Here is a 7,065-nt window from a genome sequence, read left to right as displayed (position 1 = left end):
TACACACACACACATACACACACACATACATACACACACACATACAGACTTTTTCCGATCTCGACGAACTGAGTCGAATGGGATATGACACTCGGCCCTCCGGGCCGGGATTAGGTTGACGTTTTTCAGAGTGATTGCATAACCTTTCTATATGAGAAAGGCAAAAATGTGCCAATATCCAAAAAAGTGAATCGTCGTCAAATTTTTTTTAGAGTTTGCATCAAATCTCGACGTTTCATGCACCTTGAACACATTTAGTATCAAAAATAAAAATTCTATTTTTAATTTTTCCTATAGTTTATATGAGACATTTCTGTGTGGCCGCACTCTGAAACCCGTAATTCCGGAACCAGAATTCCGATCGATCCAAAATTCAATAGCAGCCGATGGGAAGGTTGCACCTTTCATTTGAGACTAAGTTTGGGCAAATCGGTCCAGCCATCTCTGAGAAAAATGAGTGACATTATTTGACACATACGCACATACATACACACACACACACACACACACACACACATACACACATACACACACACATACATACATACACACACACACATACAGACTTTTTCCGATCTCGACGAACTGAGTCGAATGGGATATGACACTCGGCCCTCCGGGCCGGGATTAGGTTGACGTTTTTCAGAGTGATTGCATAACCTTTCTATATGAGAAAGGCAAAAATGTGCCAATATCCAAAAAAGTGAATCGTCGTATTTTTTTTAGAGTTTGCATCAAATCTCGACGTTTCATGCACCTTGAACACATTTAGCATCAAAAATAAAAATTCTATTTTTAATTTTTCCTATAGTTTATATGAGAAATTTCTGTGTGGCCGCACTCTGAAACCCGTAATTCCGGAACCAGAATTCCGATCGATCCAAAATTCAATAGCAGCCGATGGGAAGGTTGCACCTTTCATTTGAGACTAAGTTTGGGCAAATCGGTCCAGCCATCTCTGAGAAAAATGAGTGACATTATTTGACACATACGCACATACATACACACATACACACACATACATACATACACACACACATACAGACTTTTTCCGATCTCGACGAACTGAGTCAAATGGGATATGACACTCGGCCCTCCGGGCCGGGATTAGGTTGCCGTTTTTCAGAGTGATTGCATAACCTTTCTATATGAGAAAGGCAAAAATGTGCCAATATCCAAAAAAGTGAATCGTCGTCAATTTTTTTTTGGAGTTTGCATCAAATCTCGACGTTTCATGCACCTTGAACACATTTAGCATCAAAAATAAAAATTCTATTTTTAATTTTTCCTATAGTTTATATGAGAAATTTCTGTGTGGCCGCACTCTGAAACCCGTAATTCCGGAACCAGAATTCCGATCGATCCAAAATTCAATAGCAGCCGATGGGAAGGTTGCACCTTTCATTTGAGACTAAGTTTGGGCAAATCGGTCCAGCCATCTCTGAGAAAAATGAGTGACATTATTTGACACATACGCACATACATACATACACACACACATACACACACATATACATACATAAACACACACATACAGACTTTTTCCGATCTCGACGAACTGAGTCGAATGGGATATGACACTCGGCCCTCCGGGCCGGGATTAGGTTGACGTTTTTCAGAGTGATTGCATAACCTTTCTATATGAGAAAGGCAAAAATGTGCTAATATCCAAAAAAGTGAATCGTCGTCAATTTTTTTTTGGAGTTTGCATCAAATCTCGACGTTTCATGCACCTTGAACACATTTAGCGTCAAAAATAAAAATTCTATTTTTAATTTTTCCTATAGTTTATATGAGAAATTTCTGTGTGGCCGCACTCTGAAACCCGTAATTCCGGAACCAGAATTCCGATCGATCCAAAATTCAATAGCAGCCGATGGGAAGGTTGCACCTTTCATTTGAGACTAAGTTTGGGCAAATCGGTCCAGCCATCTCTGAGAAAAATGAGTGACATTATTTGACACATACGCACATACATACATACACACACACATACACACACATATACATACATACACACACACATACAGACTTTTTCCGATCTTGACGAACTGAGTCGAATGGGATATGACACTCGGCCCTCCGGGCCGGGATTAGGTTGACGTTTTTCAGAGTGATTGCATAACCTTTCTATATGAGAAAGGCAAAAATGTGCCAATATCCAAAAAAGTGAATCGTCGTCAATTTTTTTTTAGAGTTTGCATCAAATCTCGACGTTTTATGCACCTTGAACACATTTAGCATCAAAAATAAAAATTCTATTTTTAATTTTTCCTATAGTTTATATGAGAAATTTCTGTGTGGCCGCACTCTGAAACCCGTAATTCCGGAACCAGAATTCCGATCGATCCAAAATTCAATAGCAGCCGATGGGAAGGTTGCACCTTTCATTTGAGACTAAGTTTGGGCAAATCGGTCCAGCCATCTCTGAGAAAAATGAGTGACATTATTTGACACATACGCACATACATACACACACACATACACACACATACACACACATATACATACACACACACATACAGACTTTTTCCGATCTCGACGAACTGAGTCGAATGGGATATGACACTCGGCCCTCCGGGCCGGGATAAGGTTGACGTTTTTCAGAGTGATTGCATAACCTTTCTATATGAGAAAGGCAAAAATGTGCCAATATCCAAAAAAGTGAATCGTCGTCAAATTTTTTTTAGAGTTTGCATCAAATCTCGACGTTTTATGCACCTTGAACACATTTAGCATCAAAAATAAAAATTCTATTTTTAATTTTTCCTATAGTTTATATGAGAAATTTCTGTGTGGCCGCACTCTGAAACCCGTAATTCCGGAACCAGAATTCCGATCGATCCAAAATTCAATAGCAGCCGATGGGAAGGTTGCACCTTTCATTTGAGACTGAGTTTGGGCAAATCGGTCCAGCCATCTCTGAGAAAAATGAGTGACATTATTTGACACATACGCACATACATACACACACACATACACACACACATACACACACATACACACACATACAGACTTTTTCCGATCTCGACGAACTGAGTCGAATGGGATATGACACTCGGCCCTCCGGGCCGGGATTAGGTTGACGTTTTTCAGAGTGATTGCATAACCTTTCTTTATGAGAAAGGCAAAAATGTGCCAATATCCAAAAAAGTGAATCGTCGTCAAATTTTTTTTAGAGTTTGCATCAAATCTCGACGTTTCATGCACCTTGAACACATTTAGCATCAAAAATAAAAATTCTATTTTTTATTTTTCCTATAGTTTATATGAGAAATTTCTGTGTGGCCGCACTCTGAAACCCGTAATTCCGGAACCAGAATTCCGATCGATCCAAAATTCAATAGCAGCCGATGGGAAGGTTGCACCTTTCATTTGAGACTAGGTTTGGGTAAATCGGTCCAGCCATCTCTGAGAAAAATGAGTGACATTATTTGACACATACGCACATACATACACACACATACACACACATACACACACATACACACATATACACACACATACACATACATACACACACATACACACACATACATACATACACACACACATACAGACTTTTTCCGATCTCGACGAACTGAGTCGAATGGGATATGACACTCGGCCCTCCGGGCCGGGATTAGGTTGCCGTTTTTCAGAGTGATTGCATAACCTTTCTATATGAGAAAGGCAAAAATGTGCCAATATCCAAAAAAGTGAATCGTCGTCAATTTTTTTTTAGAGTTTGCATCAAATCTCGACGTTTCATGCACCTTGAACACATTTAGCATCAAAAATAAAAATTCTATTTTTAATTTTTCCTATAGTTTATATGAGAAATTTCTGTGTGGCCGCACTCTGAAACCCGTAATTCCGGAACCAGAATTCCGATCGATCCAAAATTCAATAGCAGGCGATGGGAAGGTTGCACCTTTCATTTGAGACTAAGTTTGGGCAAATCGGTCCAGCCATCTCTGAGAAAAATGAGTGACATTATTTGACACATACGCACATACATACATACACACACATACACACACATATACATACATACACACACATACAGACTTTTTCCGATCTCGACGAACTGAGTCGAATGGGATATGACACTCGGCCCTCCGGGCCGGGATTAGGTTGACGTTTTTCAGAGTGATTGCATAACCTTTCTATATGAGAAAGGCAAAAATGTGCCAATATCCAAAAAAGTGAATCGTCGTCAAATTTTTTTTAGAGTTTGCATCAAATCTCGACGTTTCATGCACCTTGAACACATTTAGCATCAAAAATAAAAATTCTATTTTTAATTTTTCCTATAGTTTATATGAGAAATTTCTGTGTGGCCGCACTCTGAAACCCGTAATTCCGGAACCAGAATTCCGATCGATCCAAAATTCAATAGCAGCCGATGGGAAGGTTGCACCTTTCATTTGAGACTAAGTTTGGGCAAATCGGTCCAGCCATCTCTGAGAAAAATGAGTGACATTATTTGACACATACGCACATACATACACACACACACACACATACACACACATACACACATACACACACATACATACATACACACACACACATACAGACTTTTTCCGATCTCGACGAACTGAGTCGAATGGGATATGACACTCGGCCCTCCGGGCCGGGATTAGGTTGACGTTTTTCAGAGTGATTGCATAACCTTTCTATATGAGAAAGGCAAAAATGTGCCAATATCCAAAAAAGTGAATCGTCGTATTTTTTTTAGAGTTTGCATCAAATCTCGACGTTTCATGCACCTTGAACACATTTAGCATCAAAAATAAAAATTCTATTTTTAATTTTTCCTATAGTTTATATGAGAAATTTCTGTGTGGCCGCACTCTGAAACCCGTAATTCCGGAACCAGAATTCCGATCGATCCAAAATTCAATAGCAGCCGATGGGAAGGTTGCACCTTTCATTTGAGACTAAGTTTGGGCAAATCGATCCAGCCAACTCTGAGAAAAATGAGTGACATTATTTGACACATACGCACATACATACACACACACATACACACACATACACACACACATACACACACATACATACATACACACACACATACAGACTTTTTCCGATCTCGACGAACTGAGTCGAATGGGATATGACACTTGGCCCTCCGGGCCGGGATTAGGTTGCCGTTTTTCAGAGTGATTGCATAACCTTTCTATATGAGAAAGGCAAAAATGTGGTGAAGTCGAAAAAAGAGAAGAAAAACTAATCTGAAATTGCAAATATCGTTGTCCTTTTATCTCTTTATTATTAATCGATCGCTATCATCAGTTCATTACATATTTGAGAAGTTTGAACGAAATTATTGGAGATTACACCAAGACGTGGTAGAAAATCGAAACATAGCTTGATAAATGCAAATTTACTTCTAGTATACTGGTTGGAAATAGGTTTAAATTTAAAAATTATGCGATTTTCCCCTAAATTATACGCATTATTTTCATACAAAAGCGTACCATGCGAAAAATGCATCGAAAAAATATAAAATATCAAAAAAAAAATGGATTCGACAGAAAATCAAGCAATATTGAAAAATGAATATAATTTTTTAAAATAAATTAAATTTCTTGTGACTTATATCTAATTTCATTAAATTTTGAGAAAACAAAATTATGGGCGTTTAAAAAATTGGAATTTAAATACCTAATTTTTCATGCAAATGTTAGGTATAAGTCAGACAAAAAAGGATATATTTCCAAACATTTTCTGGATAAAGGAAATCATATCAATAGAACAAGACATATTTTGACGTTAGACGAAAAAAAACATGATTTTGTGTAAAAACTCCATTTTGAACTTACGAAAAAATAAATCATTTTCTAATATATATATATATATATATATATATATATATATATATATATATATATATATATATATATATATATATATATATATATATATATATATATATATATATATATATATATATATATATATATATATATATATATATATATATATATATATATATATATATATATATATATATATATATATTATATATATATATATATATATATATATATATATATATATATATATATATATATATATATATATATATATATATATATATATATATATATATATATATATATATATATATATATATATATATATATATATATATATATATATATATATATAAATTATCTCTCCGAAACCTCTAGATCTGGATCAAAAATATGTTTGGAGATGTTGTGTAGATTTGAATGATCTTTCAAATAAAAATATAAAAGTATGGAGTATTCAAGGACCCTCGCAGTGAAAATCAAGAAAAATCATTTAATGCGTATTTTTTCGTACGAAAATCGATGTTTTAAAAGCTAATAATTTATCCTTGAAACTACGCTTACATACCTTTAATTTGACCTATAAATCAAAAATCGGTTCAGCGGTTCAAAAGTTATGAATTTTTAAAAAACTGAACTTTTGAAAAATCACATTTTTTAAACCAGTCTATCGTGGAAAGACACCCTAATGACGAAATAAAAAAAAATCTGTATCTAATATTTTTCGGTAAGAAACGATTCTACCAAATATTGCAGAATTCTTAGAGATCGCATAAGTTTTTTTCATTGAATTGCTGTATATATATATATATATATATATATATATATATATATATATATATATATATATATATATATATATATATATATATATATATATATATATATATATATATATATATTATATATATATATATATATATATATATATATATATATATATATATATATATATATATATATATATATATATATATATATATATATATATATATATATATATATATATATATATATATATATATATATATATATATATATATATATATATATATATATATATATATATATATATATATATATATATATATATATATATATATATATATATATATATATATATATATATATATATATATATATATATATATATATATATATATATATATATATATATATATATATATATATATATATATATATATATATATATATATATATATATATATATATATATATATATATATATATATATATA

This window comes from Topomyia yanbarensis, chromosome 2 (genome assembly GCF_030247195.1).
Source record: "Topomyia yanbarensis strain Yona2022 chromosome 2, ASM3024719v1, whole genome shotgun sequence".
Classification (NCBI taxonomy): Eukaryota; Metazoa; Arthropoda; class Insecta; order Diptera; family Culicidae; genus Topomyia; species Topomyia yanbarensis.
Note: the sequence above shows the minus strand (reverse complement) of the source record.